Here is a 22,429-nt window from a genome sequence, read left to right as displayed (position 1 = left end):
GTGAAATGAGTCAAGTGGATATCTACAAGACCATAAACAAAAATAAATGTTGCGAAAAATATAACAATGAAATGTTCAAGCCTAAAATTCTGCTCTTAATATAAAAAGAGAAAGGAAAAACCATAATTTCCAGAAATGAATAAAAACACATAACCATGTAAGTAAGTGTACAAGTTGATGCTATAGCTCTTGACCAGGTCCTCATGCCTGGGGCTGGGGGCTGGACCTTCAATATCCATTTGGGACATGAGACAGGGACCACAACCCTGCCAGGTAAAGGCTGAAACTGACACTTCTGCATAAGGCCAGGCCCTGCTAAGCCCACTGGCCCAAGAACATGGAAAGAAAGCTTATCTCTGGCTTGACAATCTGGGCAACAATTTTAAAGCATGTTAACCATCAGGATATAGACAAGTTTCATTATCCCTCACCCCCTCCCAAAAAAATCCCGTTTGCTACCTATTTGTAGCCACACTCCCCTCCTTCACCCCTAACCACTGGTGATCAGTGATCCGTTCATCCCTCCAGAATGTCATACAGATGGAATCATACAATGTATAACCTGACACTGGCTTCTTTCTCTGGCCATAATGCCTTTGAGATTAATCTTATGTAAATGTACCAATAATTCCTTTCTTTACATTGTTGAGTAACATTCCATTGTATGGATGTGCCACAGCTTGTTTATCTGTCGATTCATTGAAGGACATTGTTTTTTTTCCAATTTTTGATTGACAATGAATAAAGTTCTATAAACATTGATGCACATTTCTCTAGAGTAAATCTCTATGAGTGAGGTTGTTTGGTTATATGCTAAGTATATGTTTAACTTTATAAGACACTGCCAAACCCTTTCCAAAGTCACTGTACCATTTTGCATGAACACCAGCAATCTATGAGAGTTTTAATTGCTTTGCCTTGTCACCAAGTCTTGGTCTTTTCAGTATTTTTTAATAACTATTTTAATTTTTCCAATAGATGTGTATCTCACAAAAGTTTTACTTTGCATTTTCCTGAAGGCAAATAGTGACAAACATCTTTTCAGGTACTTACTTGCCTTTTGTATATCCTCTCTGGTGAAGTGTCTGTTCAAGTCTTTTACTCTTTAAAAAAAATTGTTTTCTATATGTTGAGTTTTAAGAGGTTTGGGCTTTTTTTTAAACATATTTTGGAAAAAAAATTGTTTTCTTTTTTGGTACCTTGAAAATATTCTTTCCCAGTTCTATAGTCTGTCTTTTCATTCTCTTTAACAGCGACTTTTTCAGAGCAAATTTTTTACATGTTAATAAATTTCAACTCATCATTTTTTTAATGAATTGTACTTTATGTGCCTAATGCCAGGTCACAAATACTTTTTGTTTCTTTCCTCTAAAAAATGTATAGTTTTATATTTTAGATTTAGATCTATTTTAAAGTAAAATTTTGTATTAGTTTTAAAGTTTAGGTCAAGGGTTTTGTTTCTGTTTATGTTTTTGGTATCTAGATTTACATTGTTTCAACATTTTTTTAAAAGACTATCTTTTCTCCATTGAATTCCTTTTTCATCTTTGTCAAATATCAATTGACCATATTTGTGTGGATCTATATCTGGACTCTATGCTGTTACATGTATCAATTTCCAATACTACACAGTCTTAATTACTGTAGCTTTACAATGACCTTATGTTGACTTATGTGATACCGTCAACTTTATTCCTCTTTTTCATTTTTTTTTTCAGTTATTCTAGCTCCTTTGCCCTTGAATATAATTGCACCATACTGAGTTTTCCAATTCATGAACATGGTATGTCTCTCCATCTAATTCAAACATCTTTGATTTATCTTGCCAGTATTTTGTAGTTTTCAGCATACATATCGTGTATATGTTTTTTTAAAAAATATTTATACCTAAGTATTTCAATTTCTAGAACTATGTAAATGGTATTGCATTTTTAAATTTTGCAATAGTTCATGATAGTATATAAAATACTATTGATTTTGGGGTATTGTTCCTGTATCTTGTGATCTTTCTAAACTTATATTAGTTCCATGTGTCTGTGTGTGTGTGTTTGTTGTTTTGCATGAACTTGAGGTTTTCTACATAGACAGTTATGTCTTCTGTAAATAGTGACAACTTTATTTCTGTCATTCCAGTCTGCATGTCTTTTATTTCTTTTTCTTGTTTTATTGCACTGGCTAGGACTTTTAGTATGATATTGAATAGTAATGGTGAGAGTGGACATCCTTGCTCTGTTCCTGATCTTAGAGCAGAAAGATGCCATCTTTTACCCCTGAGTATAATGTTTCCTGTAGGTTTTTTGTTGAGACTCTATCAGTTTGAAGAAATGCCCTTCTATTCCTAATTTGCCAAATATTTTTATTATGGATGGGTGCTGAAGTTTGTCAAATGCATTTTATGTTTTGATTAATAGGGTCATGTGGTTTTTATTCTTTAATCTATTAATATTATAGATTATGTTGTTTAATTGTTTAAAAACATATTGAACCAAACTTGTGTTCCCAGCATAAAGCCCAATTGGTCATGTGTATTATTCTTTTATATATTATTAGAATTGATTTGATAATTTTTTGGCCTAGCTGCTCTGTGGCATGTGGGATCTTCCCAGACTGGGGCACGAACCTGTGTCCCCTTCATCAGCGGGTGGACTCTCAACCACTGCGCCACCAGGGAAGCCCTTGATAATAATTTTTGAGGAATTTTGTGTCTATGTCCATACAGGATATTCATCTGTATTTGTTTTCTTGTATTGTTTTTGTCTAGTTTTGGAATTAGGGTAATTCTGGCCTCATAAAATGAGTTGGAAATTGTTCCCTCTTCATTACTTTACATAAGATATTGTGTGATTTGTTTTCATTTCTTTTTAAAATGTTTGTTTAAAATGTACCTGTAAAACATGAGGAGTTCTTTTATTTATTACAGGACTATTCAAGTTATCTGTTAAATTATGAGTGAGTTTTGTTGCCTTTCTTTTGAGGAACTTGTCAATTTTGTCTAAGTTGCTGAATTTATGTGTGCAGAGATGTTTTTTGTGTTCCTTTACTATTTTTTACAACCTTTGGGGTTTTATTGTAAAAATTTTAAATTGATCAGGCCTCTAGCACTTTTATTTTAGAGGAAATTCAGGAAACAGACAATACAGTGAAGTATTCAGAAAAATTTAGATAGTAGGAAACTCTACAGTACAAATTCCTAGTTTCTTTAATTAAAAAAATAAAAAGAGAAAAAAAGAAAGGGAAAAGAAACCTACTGGAAAAAAAAGAGAAAAACCTCAAGAAACAAGTTAAACAATATATGAACATTATTTCAATTCAGATTTAAGTAAACGCACTTGTTCAAAGTAAACATTTATGAGGTAATAAGAAACTTTTAAAAATGACTAGATACTTTGTGATATTAAGGAAACGATTTTTTAAATTCTTTAGGTGATAATACTATCATTAAAATACTTTAAAGATTGAAAGATACACCTTGTTATAAATTGGAAGAATTACTATAATTAATATTTTAATTACAGACAAATTAATCTATAAAATCAATGCAATGTTAATAGAAATAACATTAATCTTTTCCCCATGAAATCTGACAAAACTTTTTAGAGATATATACTCAAAGGGCTGCAAATGAAATATTATACTGGATCACATTTGTTACAAAATAATTCAGTGGGGAAGAGTGGAAAGTAAGTAAAGGCACAATTCAAACAAGAATGGTCATAATTTCATAATTTTTGTAATTGAGTGCTGGTAATCTTCTCTACATTTTCCATAATAAATTTCCAGAATAAAATATTTCCACAATAAATATATTCCATAATAAAAAGCTTTTAAAGAGGTTTTCAATAACTTATGAAAAACAAGTTATTTAAGAAATAATAATATAAATAATACAATATTTAATGAAAAATTGAAGATGATTAAGATATTATTCAACACTTATAGGACACAGACAGACTAGTACTTAGGGGAGAATGCATATATTAAAAAAGAATATCAACAACAAATGAGCTGAGCATTATTCTCAAGAAATTAGTCAAAGAGTAGCAGAAATTGATCTTCGCTACCAATGACAAAACAAACAGTTGGAAATAAATAATGAAGATTAGAAACTGACTGACAAAATACAAAACAAATCTACAAATCCAAAAGCTGTTTCTTTAAAAATACAATGGAAAGCTCTGGCAAAATCCAAGAAGAAAAAACAGATGTAAAAGACACGAATAAATGATATTAGTAATAAATACGCTTCAAAAAGATATTTTAAATGAAGATAATATTATAAAGCAGTTCATGCACAAACATTTGAAAGCACCCTAGAAAGATACATTACCATGACTGCCTCTTTAAGAAATAGAAAATCTAGGTAGACCTATACTCTTTTTTCAGGGCCAGAACTTATTATATTTGAATTTTACTGAACCTTCAAGAAACATATAATCAATAACATGTAAAAATTGTCCTACAAGATTTCAGAAGCAGAGAAATATTTCCCATTATTTAATGAGACAAGAAATAGCACAAAATAATATTAGAAATACAAAGAGTCCAGTATTTCTTATGAAAAAGAATGCAAAATGCTAAATCAAATACTAACAAAATGAATCCAACAATAAATGTTTAAAAATCATTGCAAATGAATTGAGCTTATCCCAGGAATGTAATAATTGTTTAACATTAGAAAAGCTATGTAATAAAGTAACAACCCATTCATTGTAAAAACAAGTTATAAGAAGCCTGAAAGAGATATAACAGAGGGGGGTAAATGACTTTCATAAGAAAAACAAAGAATTTAAATACATTAAGAGATTTTGGTTATCAATTTAAAATACAATATAATAAAAATGTTTATCTTATACCCATTAATCAAAATTATTAATTTTTAATGGAAAGTTAGAAGCAGGACTAAAATTAATATAGAAGAGTTTAGAGAATAGCCAAGATAGTTCTGAAGAAAAGCAAGTTATTGGAACTGTTTTCCTCATCAAGTCTCATTATAACATTAGAGTAATTAAAATATCCTGAAACTAAATGATGCTGAAATAAGAATTCCAGAATTATGGGGAAAAGATTTGTAAATTTACTACATTAAAACTTAGAATTAGATTATGTTAAATTTAGATAACATTGAAATTTACATTAAGATAAAAAACACTATAAATAGCTAAAAGAAAATCTACATACATAATGGGAGGATCTATTAATGATACATATGATGAAGACAGAATTAGTATTGAAACTATATAAAGAATTCCTACAAATGAGTGAGAAAAAACCAGCACAACTGAAGAATGAACAAAGATGTAAATAGACAATATAAGAATATGAAAACCAGTTGGCCTATAAGCATGTGAAAAGATATTCAACCTTACTAATGATCAGGAAAAAAGAAGTTAAAACAGAAATGAGCTACCGTTTCACACTCATCAGTTTGGATGAATTTTAAATTGTGTGTGTGTGTGTGTGTGTGTGTGACAATCATTATCAACTAGGATATAAAGAAATTGGAATTCCCATCCTGCTGATATGATCAGGAGTGTGCTGGAAGATGTTTAAAAACTGGCTCTCCAAGAAAAAAAAAAGCCCCACTTGTAGCATTAACTAATTTCAAGTTACCAGTGGGAGGTGACATTAGGGAACAGAGTTGAGGAGAGATTTGCACAATTAGAACTGTAAGGCTTCAGACTTCGTGGTATGATTTTAAATGTATACCATTGAGAAACTCTGGTTTATAGGAACAGGGAACATTCATTTCAAAAGAAAAAGTTGATGATAATCTCAACCTAAGTAAATCTAAATCTGATCATCTAAGTAATCTAAATAGAAACGTAATCTAACTTATTCATTTCAACTCCTATACCATCAGGGAAATATAATGTATTTATTATATTTTCCTGATGGTATAGGAGTTGAAATGAATAAGTTAGATCTACAAATAACTATGTAGATAAATCTCAAACATATGACTTTAAATGAACAAATAAAATTGCAGTGTGATGCAGGTGTGTAAATTTTAAAAACACAATGTGATGTGGTTTATGGTTTGTCATATATATGTGGTAAAATATGAAAACATGAATGAGAAAGAAATCAACTTCTTCCTTGGGGCAACCTCTGAAGAGAGAAGGAGAGAGATAGGGAAGGAGTACAGGGCTTTGATTATTTTAGTAACACTTTATTTCTTTACAAAAATAAAGATTCTCAGTGAATTATTTTAGATCAGGATAGAGGGTGCATGGCTGTCGGTTGTATCATTCTCCTGCTTTCACTGTATGTTTGAAATATAATATTTTGGGGGAGAATCCTATTTCTAGACCTGAAATCTTACAGCTTGCTGTGATGAGGGTAAGAGGTTTCTAGACATGAGTTGTTTGTTCAGTACTGGATGACAGTGACACATGTGAAGGCCCTCAAAGGGTCAGTCGTAACCTGAGGGGTACAGGCTGGTCCTTATATTCCATGACCTCTGCATCTAGTTGCTGGACCTGGAATGTCCCCTGTGAAATTCAGTGGCTCTCAATCTGGGGCCACTGGGGCAAGGGATCACTCCACTCATAAATGATTATAGTGCATAGGTTTAATTGAGATGTATGCTTTCATCATACACAAAAGCAAGGAATGCCAAAAGGAGCCATCTAAGAATACCGGGGAATGTCAACATTGAACCATCACAGAGAAGGCGGCAGAAGCAAGATAAGACACAATTGCTCTGTTAACCACTGGATTAATTTCCTTTCTTTATGTGGACTGGCTTCACTGAGCTGATTTGATCTATAATACAGACATCTGTTAGTCATCTCCAGGGACTGCCTGTCTAAGCAACAGGGAATAAAAAGCACCATTTAACCTTGAAGGCTGTCTGTACATTGGTGGCTATTTAGAAATGAGAAATTTCATGGAACCCTAGAATGTTAGCATTGGGATTCCAAGTTCAGTTAGGTCACTCCTTTCCTCTTTTAAGTGGGGAAATTGAGGCCCCTGAGTGATTTGGTGACCTACCAAACATCTAGAGTAGAAGAACAAAGTCTGAGACCCAAATGATTTAATAACGAGCTGAGTGACCCACACATGACTGAAAGAAATTGTTCCATTACAGAGCTTCAAGGAAAATTGTTTGGGATTCTCTCTCCTTCTCTCTCTCTCCCTCTCTCTTCTATTCCAAGCTTAAAAAAAATCTGTTGAAAATCCCACAGAAGCTGAAAATGCTGAAGACAACTAGCTCTGTAATTATGATGTGCAGTTAGCTGCCTTTACTCTTCACTTTTGCCTGAAGTTGGATGGCCCGGTACCTCGAAATGCTCCCTGACAAGTCCCTGTGATTTGTATCAGCTCACAAAATTAAAAAAAGTGCAGACTTGCAACTCTAATTTGCCAGAATCCTTAAGATCTCTTTTATCATTCCCCGCTGCCTGGGTGGAAAGCAGTGTTCTCTTTAGTGGCAATCTGCTCTAATCATTTTTTATTCAGGTGGCAGGCAGGGTTCAGGCAAAACATGAAAGAAAATGATTGGAGTCCAGTGTCTTCAGACGGCTTAAACTGCAACACTCAGGCAATTTTGATCCTTTTTTATTTAGCCACATTTAAGGTGCATCAGAAAAGAGCCAGGCATTTGGAATCTGAAGTTACTCCCTTCTAGATGCCTGTGACCTTGGGTTTCTAAATCTCTCTGAGTCCTGGTTTCCTCATGTATGAAATAGGGAATAAAAAAATGTACTCATAACTGGATTACTCTGAAGGGGAAATGAGCTTTGAGAATTGTATATGAAAGTGCTTTACATATTTTAAAGTTTTACACAAATGTTAGTACCCTATATTCATTTTCTATGTGAATTTGAAAAACTTGCCATCTTATCTAGAAATCAGTTTTTAAAAATTTAGACATACTTAAAATTTCCCAGTAAACATCTAACTGTCCTTTCTGAGTTATCTTAAAAAAAAACCAATATAGATTCTGGTTTAATTTTTTTTAATTTTTTTTCTTTTATTTTTTCTTTATTTATAGATTCTGGGTTTCTATTTTTTCTTATTTTTTGTGCCATTCTGAAAGGTAGACGTAAGGACAAATTGCGTAATAAGCAACGTTCTTATTTACTACAGGTTTCTGGAGAGGAGAGAGAAATTTCTTTGCTGCAAAACTGCAGCTATTTATTTTACTTTATGAGAAAAAAAAATCAATGAGAAAAGAAAACAGCTACTGGGGCCACCAGGAAGAAATTCAAAATGGCTGTTGGTCTGGGAGTCTTTGCAGTTGGTTTGGGAGTTAGTTTAGAGAAAGTCTCCATCTTTTTGATTGAGGAGCTAGAGCTCATTTATTAAACTTTTAAAAAGCACCTAAAAGTGACAGGGATTGAACTAAGTGTTGGTACTCAGACTTGAATGAAGCATGGCCTCTGCCTCCATGGGATACATGCTTGTCAAGCACTACATTTCAAATTCAGTTGCCCCTGATTATATGAACTCCTGTTAACCTCACTACTCACTATTCAAAGCTCATAAATGGAATGTATCTGGATTGTCAGAGATCTACTAAAGGAAAAAAGTGCTACCACTCATCTCCAGATTCTACTGATACTCAACTGTTCTTCTATCTCCCTGACCCTAGATCTGGCTAAGATAGCTTTCAAGCTAAAAAAATATATATACCAATTAATATCCTGTGTTTCCATGGAACACCTAGTCAATAAATATTTGTTGCATTTTATTGTATACCCATAACCTTATGTAAGCATGTTAAATGAGAAAGTTCTTTACAAAGCAGAACATTCCTTTGACATAGAAAGACATTCCTAATCAGGCCCCAGGATGATAATTATTTGTTGTTCACTGCATGTTTCAGCCATATGGTTGAGGAAACAATTCTTTCCCCTTTCATCTCGAGGTCATGGGAATAACCCCTTGAGGACAGGCTGTGTCTTCTACTTTTTTTTCCTATTTCTATGGTAAAGAGCCTGGCAAAGTGATGAGCACACTTAGAATCACAGAATGACATCTTTGAAACTGGAACTAACAGAGTCCTCAGTTTGCAGATGAAAAACAAAGCTCTGGAAATATGACTTGCAAAGAGGTACAGGTTAAAGTAATGCAAGAGCTCAGACAATTCTAGGACTCACAGTTCCCAGTTTGTTGCCTTTCCAAATCATGACTGAGTTTGGAAAAGTTTCCAAAGATCATGATTGATGCGTTGTCAGATCAATGGTTGGAAAAATTCAAGACCACTGTGTGTATTTCAGGTCAGGGATGATATAGACATAACAGTTTTCATGAAACCCAACCAGGAATCTGAGAGGCATGTTCTATTCTGAGTCCACAGTTGGCTTGAAGCCCCAGAGAGTCTGATTATATGAATGGACAGTGGCCAGATGATATATGACAATGGAACTCTGATCAGCAATCTCTGCAGGGACCAGTGAGGGAAGCCAAACTACAACCCCTGCAGCAGTCAGCTCAGAACAGTCTTGGTCAGTGACTGCCAGCTTCCTGTTTTTTTGTCCCTGCTTTCAACACAGGACCAAGTAGAACAAGCTGCATATGTTCCCTAAACCAACCACAAAAGACGCCCTCTTCTAGTTAGCCTGACTTCAGATCCACCATGGCAACAACCTCCAATCAGGGCACACCTGAAGCCTTCCCTTTATTCCCCAGTCCCCTGCCTGCCTTTGAGTGTCTGCCAGACACAAGGATTGAGGGCTGGCCCTGTTGCTCCAGCAAGCTCCGAATAAGCAGCCTTTGTTCATTCTCTTTTGTGTTTTTTTTTTAATCACTATGTTTTTATTTATTTAAAAATTTTTATTGCAGTATAGCTGCTTTAAAATACTGTGTTAGTTTAGTTTTGCCCAGCCTTGCAAATATCTATTTCTCTATCAATCTAGGCCAAATAAAAGTGAATGCTTAGCAACAGGTGAGCATTAATATATTGATTGACCTCTAGATTCCTGTAAAATGTAAGGAGGCCCAAAACAGATGAAAATATTATGATTACAAATAAACTTTTTAAAAGAAAACCTTAACATCTTAGCCCTGGAGACATTTTTTTTTTCCTTTAAGTAGAGTGGGCCCTCTGTATCTGTGGGTTCTGTATTTCTTATTCAACCAACCTCAGAATTCATGGATAGGGGCAGTAGACCGTATTATGCAATTTTATATAAGGGACTTCAGCATCTGTGGATTCTGGAATCCACTGTGTTCCTGAAACCCATCCCCAGGGGATAGAGAGGACTGACTATACCTCACTATCAAGTAAAATGGAGCTGTGGGCTGTTCAGGGTGATTTGCCTCAGACCTAATAAATCTCCTGAGAATGATCTTGGAACTTGAACTACTCTAGGTCTATCCTAAACACACCGCATGTTTAACTCTGTTAAACATGAATAGGGGCTCACCTTGGGAGTCCTCTCACCTCAGAGGAAAGCACAGAGGCTGCTATTCACAGGCTTTACAATCATACTAATTTGCCTAATTGTTGACATTTATAGGAAGTCTATTTCGCCCCATTTGTGTTTATCTATTTACTTGTTCATGTATTTAAATGTCCATTCTTTACAAGGCACCATGCTAAATGTTCAGAATATAGTATTCAACATGGCTAGTCTTTGATGTGCTTCCAGCATATTTAAGGACCTAGATAGAGAAGAAGGAACCAAAATTGTAAATGTGTAAATATTCACAGCCTGTCTGCCCCTCCCCTCCCCTCCATCTTCCCAACTGAAGAGTTTTGCTCGACAGGCATATCTACACCTCTCAGTAAAGCAAAAAAAGAAATCCAAATAAGGTAGGGATACTAAGTTGATCATCATAATAAAGATCTGTGTTACAGATGAAGGAAGAAGACAAACCACTAGGTTTGGGAGAGAGTTTTGGAGACGAGGGAGAAAGACACAGCAAAGAGACTAACTTGGTTTTGCTTTTGTTGTTCCTGTAGTTTTTGTTTGTTTGTTTGTTTGTTTGTTTTTTGCAGTACGCGGGCCTCCCACTGTTGTGGTCTCTCCCGTTGCAGAGCACAGGCTCCGGATGCGCAGGCTCAGCGGCCATGGCTCATGGGCCCAGCTGCTCCGCGGCATGTGGGATCTTCCCGGACCGGGGCACGAACCCGTGTCCCCTGCAGCGGCAGGCGGACTCTCAACCACTGCGCCACCAGGGAAGCCCTGTTCCTGTAGTTTTAAGCATCTCTCAGGCATGCAAAAGATATTAAAAATAAGAGATACAGCTAAAGAAATATTTTAAAGGTTTTTAAAAAAAATTTTAAGCACACCCATTTGTACCCCTGGTATTTTTGCAAGAGAACAATATTTTGAATTGCTCTCAGCAGTTATCTTTGAAAAAGTAATACTGCTCAGAAACTGGACCATATGGAACCCCAGTTATATTCCAGTTACATAGCTAAATGAGCAATTCCAATCCAGAGGTATCAGTGCTTTGAGCAGGGAGACATAAGGTGCTGTAGCATAAGAAGGGGAAGGCATCTGATGGATCAAGTACGGATTCTCAGAGGAATGATATCTAAGCTGAGAGCTTATCTAAGCATGAGGTATCTAAACAAACCCAGACATAGTGGGGGATCAGCAATGGAGTCAGAGGAGCAGTAGGATTGCAAAGAACTAACCATTATTCCTAATGGCTGGAATAGAGTGCGTATGGGAATAAAGGGAAACATAACCTTAGGAATGGAATTTTTATTTTTGGCTGCATCACGTGGCATGTGGAACTTCCGTGACCAGGGACTGAACCCATGCCCCCTGCAGTGGAAGTGCAGAATCTTAACCACTGGACCACCAGGGAAGTCCAGCATTTTCTTTAGATAGTTTTCTCATAAAATCTGGAACATAACCTCGGGTTTCCTTTAACAAATTCTCCTTTCACCTGTGTAATATCCATCTCCTCAATGAGATTGCAATTTTTAAAAATTTTATTGAATTAGAGCTGATTTACAATGCTGTGTTAATATCTGCTATACAGCAAAGTGACTCAGTTATACATATATGTATTCTTTTTCATATTCTTTTCCATTATGGTTTATTACAGGATATTGAATATAGTTCCCTGTGCTATACAGTAGGACCTTGTTGCTTATCCATCCAATATATACTAGTCTGCATCTGCTAATCCCAAACTCCTAATCCTTCCCTCCTCCACCCCTCCCCCTTGACGACCACAAGTCTGTTCTCTGTGTCTGTAAGTCTGTTTCTATTTTGTAGATATGTTCATTTGTGCTGTATTTTAGATTCCACATATAAGTGATATCATATGGTATTTGTTTTTCTCTGTCTGACTTACTTTGCTTAGTATGATAATCTCTAGGTCCATCCATGTTGCTGCAAATGGCATTGTCTCATTCTTTTAAAATTGTTTTGTCTGAGTAATATTCCATTGTATATATGTACCACATCTTCTTTATCCATTCGTCTGTCGATGGACATGTAGGTTGTTTGCATGTCTTGGCTATTGTAAACTGTGCTGCTATGAACATAGGGGTGCATGTATCTCTGAATTATAGTTTTGTCTGGGTATATGCCCAGGGTTGGGATTGCTGTATCATATGGCAATTCTATTTTTAGTTTTTGGAGGAACCTCCATACTGTTTTCCATAATGGTTGCACCAATTTACATTCCCACCAACAGTGTAGCAGGGTCCCCTTTTCTCCACACCCTCTCCAGCATTTACTGTTTGTAGATTTTTTGATGATGGCCATTCTGACTCGTGTGAGGTGATACCTCATTGTAGTTTTGATTTGCATTAATGAGATTGCAATTTAACTTCCACTTTGCTTAGATTTTATCTCTATGTCCCAGGACTATATTGTCCATGGAGTAGCTCAGCAAATAATCAAACTAATTAGTTAATTGTCACTTTTTATATCTACTATGTACCAGACCCTGCACATCTATCATCTTCAATCTTTACAATAATCCTAAAAAGTAATGTTTTATTTGTCCTACTAAGGAATGAATAAAACAAGGCTCAGAGTCCATTAATTTGCACAAGATTACACATTCAAATGGAGACAGAGGGGTTTCCCTGGTGGCACAGTGGTTGGGAGTCCGCCTGCCGATGCAGGGGACGCGGGTTCGTGCCCCGGTCCAGGAGGATCCCGCATGCCGCGGATGTGGCTGGGCCCGTAAGCCATGGCCGCTGAGCCTGTGCGTCCGGAGCCTGTGCTCCGCATCGGGAAAGGCCGCAATGGTGTGAGGACCCCGCACCGCAAAACAAAACAAAACAAAATGGAGACAGAAGGTACACTGATTTTCATGATACTAGACTGCTTTTAACTGCTATAAACATTTGAGGTCCCCATTTCACCGTGAGGCACAGTACAAATGTTAGCCCTTCTTCTCCACACCCCACATGGCAGGTCTTCCTCACACTCACCCAGCCCTTTGTGCCTTGCTACCTTACTTGTTCAATAGTTTCTAACATCACTTAGTAAGAGTCAGGATCTTAGGGACTAGAAAGGCTTTGCAATTCACAAAGTCTGTGCCCTTGGGAATATTACTTTAATCTCCCTAGGACTCTGTCCCTCATCTGCTACATAGGAGCTGAATGGGTGCCTATTTCATGAGTTGTAATTAGAATTCTATGAGCTTACTTAGGAGAAGAGTAAGCATAGTGCCTGGCATAGTTCAGCCAGCAATGCATTTTTTTTTTTTTCAGCAATGCATTTTAAATTCCCTTTGTGGACTTTCTCAACCTCAAATTTCTTCTAAACTTTCTCAAATTCAGCCTAATTTTGTCTTCTGTTTAGGAACTTTGCTTCCCTGATCACATCCGTACAGTTTACTTTTTGAGATAGCCTTGGATTCTTAAATTCACAAAATGCCAACTGGTTACCCATACTGGCACGTGTATCATATGTATTTGATTGTATACCATCATCATATGACATTAAAAAAAAATTCAAGATTTTCTTACCTCTCGCTTCCTGAATAGAAACTAATTCCTTTGTTCTCCCAAGACCCCTGTGGTGGAAACCATCAAAAGATTTACACCCTCCAGTAAGTGTCTCTATGCTGACATTTAGAATCCATGTTCCTTTACACAGGAAGTGAGTACAACTCTACTAGAGGCTCCAATCAGCCCAGATTCCCCATTATCTCCTCGTTTCACCCAGTTAGTTATCAAAGGGTCAGTAAAGGGAAGACGTGCACATAAAGCGAACATCGTGCCTTTAAGAAAAATCTCCCTGCTAGTGCCTTTCAGGATGTTGCTTTTGATCTTAAGACTGCATTGCCTCAGAAGGATACAGGATGTGGAGGCAAATGTCACAGTAAATAATCTGTGAATTGTCTCTTGGTACCCTGAGCAACAGGCTCAGACCCCAGGCATTTCTCTCTCATGATGCTCTAGAGGAACTTCCAAGTCTAGCAGAGCCGTATTGCAAGATAAATTGGGGAATCTTTCTTTTCCCGCTGACTGGGCCCCTTCAGTCGTGACAAGCCCAAGTGGAAGATGCCTTTGGGACTGAGGGTTGGTGTAGAATGACAGTATAACCAGCCAATGTGACTCAGGAAGAGGACATCCAGGTATTTTTGTCCTGGGCAAAACACACTCACACATTTGCACACCTGACTGGGGACTCTAATATTCAGGAAGGAGAATTCCAAGTTAAGTTTGTGAAAAGATAAGAAAATGTGTATGAGGCTTTTGGTCGGTTTCCCTGGAAGCAGAGCCTGAGATGAGGGTTCTGATGCATGTGGTTTATTGAGGGAGGGCTCTCAGGAGTAGTCAGGGGAGCAGGGGAAGCAGCAGGAAGAGCTGAGCAAGGATGTGGTCTTCTCCAGAGACAAACCTCAGCTGGATCACACGGGGGGCTCCAGAGCATAAATTAAACCTCAGAGTTGGTCCCACCTAGAGGCTTGTGATGGGCACTTTGTGTCTTTGCAGGCCACTCCAAGGGTGGTGATACAGAACCTCTTTAGCGAGACCACTCTGTTATGGCAGAGACCAGACTGCAAAGAAGGGTGCAGCCTGGAGCTATTCAAGAGTACTGCGGCCAGGGGATGGGTACACTGTCTGCATAAAGGGAACTTGGGTAGCATCCCCTACACTTGAAGTAACTTTATGCTTTCAAATTTGTGTACCTGTGGATGGAGAACATCTACCTGTCTGTCTGTCTATCTATCTATCTATTATCAAACTTATATTTGTAGACCTACCTGCAATCTATCTCAGGCTTTCCTTAAATGTTGCTGTCCTTACAGATTATTTCCATTTATTCCTGTGTACCTATAACTACCTCTCTAAATGACATTTTTAAAAACAAATTAAAATGTAGCGTAGTTGTATTACACAATTGTACAATACGCTTTTTGTTCCTCTGTTATGCTAAACCAAAAAAAAAAAACAAAAAGACTTGAATGTTGCTAATGTCGGCTAATAGGACAGAATTCCATCTCAGCTATGAGAAGAAAATGTATCCTTTTCTGGATTGTCATAATTAATAGCCTAAGCATTTGGTTTGCAAGATGTTATAGTCTAAAAAGGACTATCGCTATATGTAAGATATAGCCATTAAACAATGCAATTGATTCTCAAAAACTGTCTACAGAAATCATCCTTTAAAATTTGATATTCTCTCTATAGTCCTGGGCCTGGAAGTGAGGAAGTCGTCTGCCATTCTACTCACTGCTGCTCTTTCCAGCCCATCCCCTCTCCCTGTTCCCTAAAACACCAGGGGTGAATTTCACATTACATCAGTTGTTTATTGCCACAACTATGCTGCATACATAACAAGCCACCTTGAAAACCAGAGGCTTAAACAGATGAGCATTTTTTAAGTTATCATGTCTTCAGGTTTCTGGTTTAAGCTGATGTATTAGTTATTTACTTCTGTGTAACAAATTATCCCCAAACTTGGCATCTTAAAGCAATACACATTTATCTTCTCACAGTTTCTCTGAGTCAAGAATCTGGTGCAGTTTAGCTGGGTCCTCTGGCCCTGAGTCTCTCCAGGATGCAGTCACTGTCTTGGCCGGGGCAGCCATCATTTCAAGGCTCATCTGGGGGGTTGATCCACATCCAAGGCTCCTCATGTGAGGGTTGGCAGTCTTCATGTTCTTGCTGGAAACATCACTTCCTCGCCATGTGGACTTCTCCACAGGGCTACTCACAAGAGTTTGAGTAGTTTCCTTCTGCCAAAGCAAGGGTTATGGGAGAGAAAGCAAAAGAATGAGCCAGACAGAAATCACAGTCTTCTGTAACCTAATCTTGGAAGTGGCATTTCATCACATTGCTGTATTCTATTCATTAGAAACAAGTGACTAGGTCCAGCCCACACTCAAAGGAAGGGAGATGCACAAGGGTGTGGATACCAGAATCATGGGGAGCCATCCAAGGTACTGCCTACTATGGCCATGCTCAGCTGGATATTTTCCTCTAGTCTTGACTGGACTCGTTGTATATCTGGGGGTCAGCTGCTGTTGGCTGAGCAAGATGGTTTTGGCTGTGGTGACTTTGCTCTCAACCTGTGTCTTTCATCCTCTAGAAAATTAGCTGGGCACATTCTCCTGGTGCTGGCAAAGGCATAGGAGAACAGATAGAAACACCAAATGACTCTTGAGGCTCCGGCTTAGAACTGCTACACCATTTCTTTCACTACATCCTATTGGCTGGACGATTCATAAGACCAGCCCAGATTCAATGAGTGGGGAGCTAGATTCCATACTTGACAAGAGAAGTTGCAGGGTCACATTCTAAAGGACTTGAATACAGGGAGGGCTAGAAAATGGGAGCCACTAACTCAACCCAACTGGTCCATGTTGGTAGAGTCTCTCACTTCATGTTCTTGAAGGCATCATTCACCCACCCAAAGGGCACTACCCTTCTTCTTGAAGTTTTTGTCACTCATTCTTACTCTGTACAATGCTGTTCCTATTGAAATTCCTGGGAATGTTGATATCCACATAATTAGTGTTTCCCAATGGAGGCACCAATGTCATTCTGGGGGAGAAAATTATTCACTTATGTGAAACTATCCCTTGGGTTGCAGGACATTTGACTTCCCTGAATCCTGCCCTCTAAATGCCAATAATGCTTCCAGATTTGGAAATGTCCCAGCAGAGAGAAAGGTCACAGATAAGCAAGTAGAGGAGTCTAGAATTATCCCTGTGCTACTGAATTAGAGTCCGAGACATCAGTAGAATTCTCATTTAGCTTAATATAGATACAGATGGCTGCATATAGAAATGTTTATAAATATGTGTGTATATGTATATTATATGTGTATGTATATGCTTGCATATGTATAGGTATATACATATATGTATGACGTATATGCACATGTGTATATCTGTATACATATATGTGTGTGTATATATATATATTTTTTTTTCTTGTGCTGTCAGCTCAGAGGCCCTAGAAACAACAACACTGTTGTAGCAATGAGCAAACCTAGGACTCAGATCTTGATTTCTAATGCCATTCTGCAATAAAAGGAACCAGAGCTCCTTTGAAAAATGGCTGATTCTAGACCTGGAACAGGAAACATACAAGCTAAATCTGGAGGATATTGTAGCCCTAGAAATTAAGTGCTAAAAACTGATCAAAACCCTCCATAATGATGGGGATATAGCAAAGGAATACAGTGGCCAGACAAAAAGAGCTCTCAAGGCTGGAATAATTTGAGTAACAAAATAAGCAAAGTAGTATTGGATTATAACACAAAGTATGAAATAAATATCCATCAGCCCATACTGATATAAATAAATAATTAGATAAGTAAACAAAAGGAGGAAAATAGACAAATCTCTTATGCAGAATTCCAAATAATTTATGTCGCTACTCTGCCCTCCAGTATAACTCCTCATTCCTTAAGTGTGGGCTGAACAAAATGACTTTCTTCCCAAGAGGAGAGAGTGGAAAGGGAGAGAAAAGAATCAACCTGTAGTGGAGAAACATGACAAACATGATCTACATCAGGTCATTAAGGTCCACATCAACAGTGGTCAGCCATGTGGACAGCATGCTCCCTTGATATAGTGTGAGGAGAAGGGTGTTTTTCTCTGCAAAGTGGGTCTTCCCCACAAAACCCATAATAACCCCATTCTAATCATGAGACAAACATCAGACAAATCCCAATTGAGAGACATTCTAAAGATGCCTGTTGAGTATTCCCGAAGGTTGTCAAGTTCAGCAAAATCAAGGAAAGTGAGAAACTGTCACAGCCAAGAGGAGCCTAAGGAAACATGACAACTAAATGCATTGTGGCAGGTGTCCTGAACAGGATCCTGGAACAGAAAAGGAATGTCAGGTCAAAACTAGGCAATATCAATACAGTGTGGGCTTTAGTTAATAATGATCTGTCAATACTGGTTTGTTAATTGTGACAAATATACCATACTCATGTAAGAGGCTAATAATAGGGGAAACAGGGTGTGGGATATATAGAAACTCTCTGTACTAACTTCATAATTTTTAAGTAAATCAAAAAATACTCTAAAATTAAAAAGTTTATTTTAAAAACGCCCTAACTCGTTTTCTTTCTTTGTTTTTTTTTTTTTGAGTTTAGAGTTCCTTTTTTAAAAAATTGAAGTATAGTTGATTTACAATGTTGTGTTACTTTCAGGTGTACAGCAAAGTGGTTCAGTTATACATATGTATATATCTATTCCTTTTCAGATTCTTTTCCCTTATAGTTTATTACAAAATATTGAGTATAGTTCCCGGTGCTTAACAGCAGGTCCTATTTGTTATCTATTTTATATATTGTAGTGTGTTAATCCCAAACTCCTAATAACCCTAACACATTTTCAACACCCGCCCCCAGGTGCGTGACAGCACTCTTGTTTGAAAGATACTGACATTGATATCCCTGTCACTTCCTTGACCTCTTTTCTGCCAGTGATCTTGTCCTCTACCCCCACCTCCCACCTCAGCCATTTTCACCAGTGGTCACACCCCAGACATTTTCATCCTGAGTAACGAAAGGACTTCATGTCCTCAGTCTCAAGCATCTCTCTCCCTTCTCCAGTAATTTTCCGCTCCAACAATTCCTCAGCCCCTGGGTCAGGACCTTTGCTCTTACCAATTTTGCTCTGTCCTCAAACCCCCTCATGACCTTGTATACCTCTTTACCTGACTTAAATTCTAGAATCAATCATTAGAATTGCTCCCTTGGATATACTCTTAATTCCTTTGTTTCTCTCTTGCTTTGACCTGCCCTCTTGGCAAAACTCCAGCCGTAACTTAATTAGATTCTCCACCAATTCACCTTATGTACCCATGTAGCTGAGTACAGCTGGCCTGTAATACTGCCTGGCAATAATGCCTTACTTGCCTACTCACTGTACTCTCTTGCTCTCTTAGACAACTGTTTCATGCTTTCTCCTCTCTTCTCAAGCCTTCAACACAGCTTCTTGTCTTGCCCTCACTTTCAGCTGATGATATATCTCCTTGTTTCAGTGAGAAAATAGAAGCATTCGGAAGAGAACTTACATTAGTTCCCATGATCATCTTTACCTACTCACTGCATCTGTACCCATTAATCCTATTTTCTCCCCTGTTATTGTGGAATAATCCATCAGGTTATCAACTAAGGCTAACCTTACTCTTAGGTACCATATCCTTTCTTTAAAAGTATAAGGGAATTGTTTTCTCCCTCTCCTGCTTCATCAGTTCTTTCCTCCCTCCTGGATCCTCACCATCAGTGTTCCTAATATGTTGTTATTTCCTCCAACTGAGAAACAAACCCTCTTGATCCACTTCTCCCACCATCAGCTCCTGCCCTATTTTTCCCTTCCTTTTACAGTTGCACTCCTTTCAAAAGTGTCCAATACTCTGTCTCCCCAGTTGCTCACTTCTCATTCTCTCTTAAACCCACTCCAAGGAGGCTTTTTCTCTACTGCTCTACCAAGATCAAATCAAGCTCAGTGTCACTGGTGACCTCCTTGTTTCTAAACCCTATGGTGGATCCTTGGCATATATTTTGCACATTTGATCACTTACCCCTCCTTGAAACTCTTTCCTCTTTTGGCTTCTAGGACTTCACACATTTAAGGTTTTCTTCCTACCTCATTGGCAGCCTCTTGTACTTGTTTTCGTATATTGATATCTTTCCAGTCTCTTAACACTGGAGAATCCCAAAGCTCAGAATGTATACCTCTTCTCTATCCATCTACACTTACTTTCTATGTGACCTCATTCAGTTTCTTTGTTTTAAAAACATCTGTATACAAGTGATCTCAAATTTATATTTGTAGTCTGTACTTCCGCTCTGAACTCCAGACTCACACATTCAACTGCCTACTTGACTGTCCACCTCAATACCTAATAAATATTGCAAACCTAATATGTCCTCCTGATACTCCCCCACTCCCTTCCTCAGCTCTGTCCTCCCAGAGACTTTCCATCTCAGTAATGAAAATCCCATCCTTCCAGTTGCTCCATCTAAATGCTGGGTATCAATGGACCTTTCTATTTTGCTCATGGCTCAAGCTTGTGCCATCAGCAAGTTCTGTTACTCTAGCTCCGAAACATCCCAAATGCCAACATTTCTCATCATATCCTCTACTACCACGCTGGACCAAGTCATCATCATCCCTTAGCTGGACTGGTTTCATAGCTTGCTAACTGATTTCCAAGCATTTAATGGTGCTCCCTTTAGTCTGTCCTCTACAGAGGTAACAGCTTTCTCCTAATGAACAAGTCTAATCCTGTCACATCTATGCTCAAAACCCTCCAGTGGGCCCCCATCTCTCCAGAGTTAAAAACCAATGTCATTACAGTGGTCTAGAAGCCTGTAGAATGTCTCTGATCAAATTTTTTTACAAAGCTTCCAACACTGGGCCTTCTCAGTGTTGCACACTTAAACTTTGTGTAAGTGGTTGGTGCCTTTGTAAGAATGAGAATACTCTTATCCCCTTTGGTGGATCCTTGCACCAGAGCTCACCCCTTGGCGCGTTGAGAGCTGGCTGGATGACAGGCCTCACACCTGCTTCCTTGTCTGGTGCCTTTGTGCAGTGTGCACGTGGCACAGCTGTTCCAGCTCTACCCAGCATCCTCCCATTACCTCTATGCACTAATTTCCTACCACTCTCTCCTGAATTGAATCTGCCCAGCCACTGGCCTCCTTGTTCTTTGGACCTGACAGGCATACTCCCACCTCAGGAGCTCTTTTCACTACCCCAAATTCTTTCTCCAGGTATTTTATATGTACGTGTGTGTGTGTGTGTGTGTGTGTGTGTGTGTGTGTGTATCAGGTTCACTCCTTCAACTGCTTCAGGACTTTGATCAATGTCACCTCTTTAGTGAGGTCTTCCATGTTTCCCGATTTTAAATTGTACTCATTTCTTTCCCTAATCTCTTGTCTTCTTCCTATTAATTTTTTTTCTCCATAACACTTATAGTCTAATACATTACATATTCCACTTAAATTTTTATTTATTTGACTATACTTTCTACTGAAGATATTCCCCATGAAGGCAGAAATATATATATATATGAAATATATATATAATATATATATATATAAAATGCAGAGACATTTTTAATATAAAGGATATACCAGTTCTCCCTCTAAGCCATTCTTCTCCACTAGGCAAAAATTCTTTTCTTCCCTAGTGTTCCAGATGTGCCTGGATATATTTTCTTGTGCTCTGTCAAATGCATCTTTCTTATCTGCCACATACACCCATTGACCTCACTCGCATATATTTCTCCTCTATTTCTTAAAGGGGATCCCTAGCATGATTAATTGGGGGGGAAACTTCTACTATATAAATATATCAGCAAAGAGTGAAATTGGAAACATTTCATTTTTTAAGCAAGTACATGCATCCATTTCTGAGAGTGAAACTTTGTGAAAATCTCCAAAGATAATGGGAAATATAAGCAAAATGGTATTTGAAGATGATTTCAATATGAAGTAACCCCAGTCAATAATAATAAAATGGTTGTTTCCTTTGATTTAGAATTAAGCATAAAGCAACCCTAATTGCCTTAATAGGCATCTAACTGGACTCCATTATCTTCTAAGACACGTAGACTCCATAACAGTATTGCATTTTCCTCTTTGGCTATAAAATGTCAAGGGTGAAAAATGTGAGCTCTCTCTTTATTATCTTTGGCAAATCTCATTTCCTTTTTTTGTCAGGTGACTGTAGTGACTTTCTCTTGGTAGCACCTCTGGCTTTGCAAAGTTTGGCTTAACTTTCTTGATCTCTGTAGATATTTACAATAACACAAACATGCTATGTTTGTAGAAATATGCCATCTGTTGCTCTTTGTTTGAGCTCAGCTGGGGTATAGGAAGAGAAATCAGGTTCTGAAGAAAGAACTACAGCACGATTTGGACAGCTGCAGGCATGAATCTCTGAAGAGGATAGCTGGACCAGGTTATGCATCAGACTGAGCTTCTTTGGCCTCAAATTGAGGCTTAGAAATGAAAAAGAAGGGCCTGTGAGATGGGGTAGTGTGCTGGTTGTTAAATTCATAGCCTGTCCATGCTGT

Source organism: Neophocaena asiaeorientalis, unplaced genomic scaffold, assembly GCF_003031525.2.
Source record: "Neophocaena asiaeorientalis asiaeorientalis breed wild unplaced genomic scaffold, Neophocaena_asiaeorientalis_V1.1 scaffold64, whole genome shotgun sequence".
Taxonomy (NCBI): domain Eukaryota; kingdom Metazoa; phylum Chordata; class Mammalia; order Artiodactyla; family Phocoenidae; genus Neophocaena; species Neophocaena asiaeorientalis.
Note: the sequence above shows the minus strand (reverse complement) of the source record.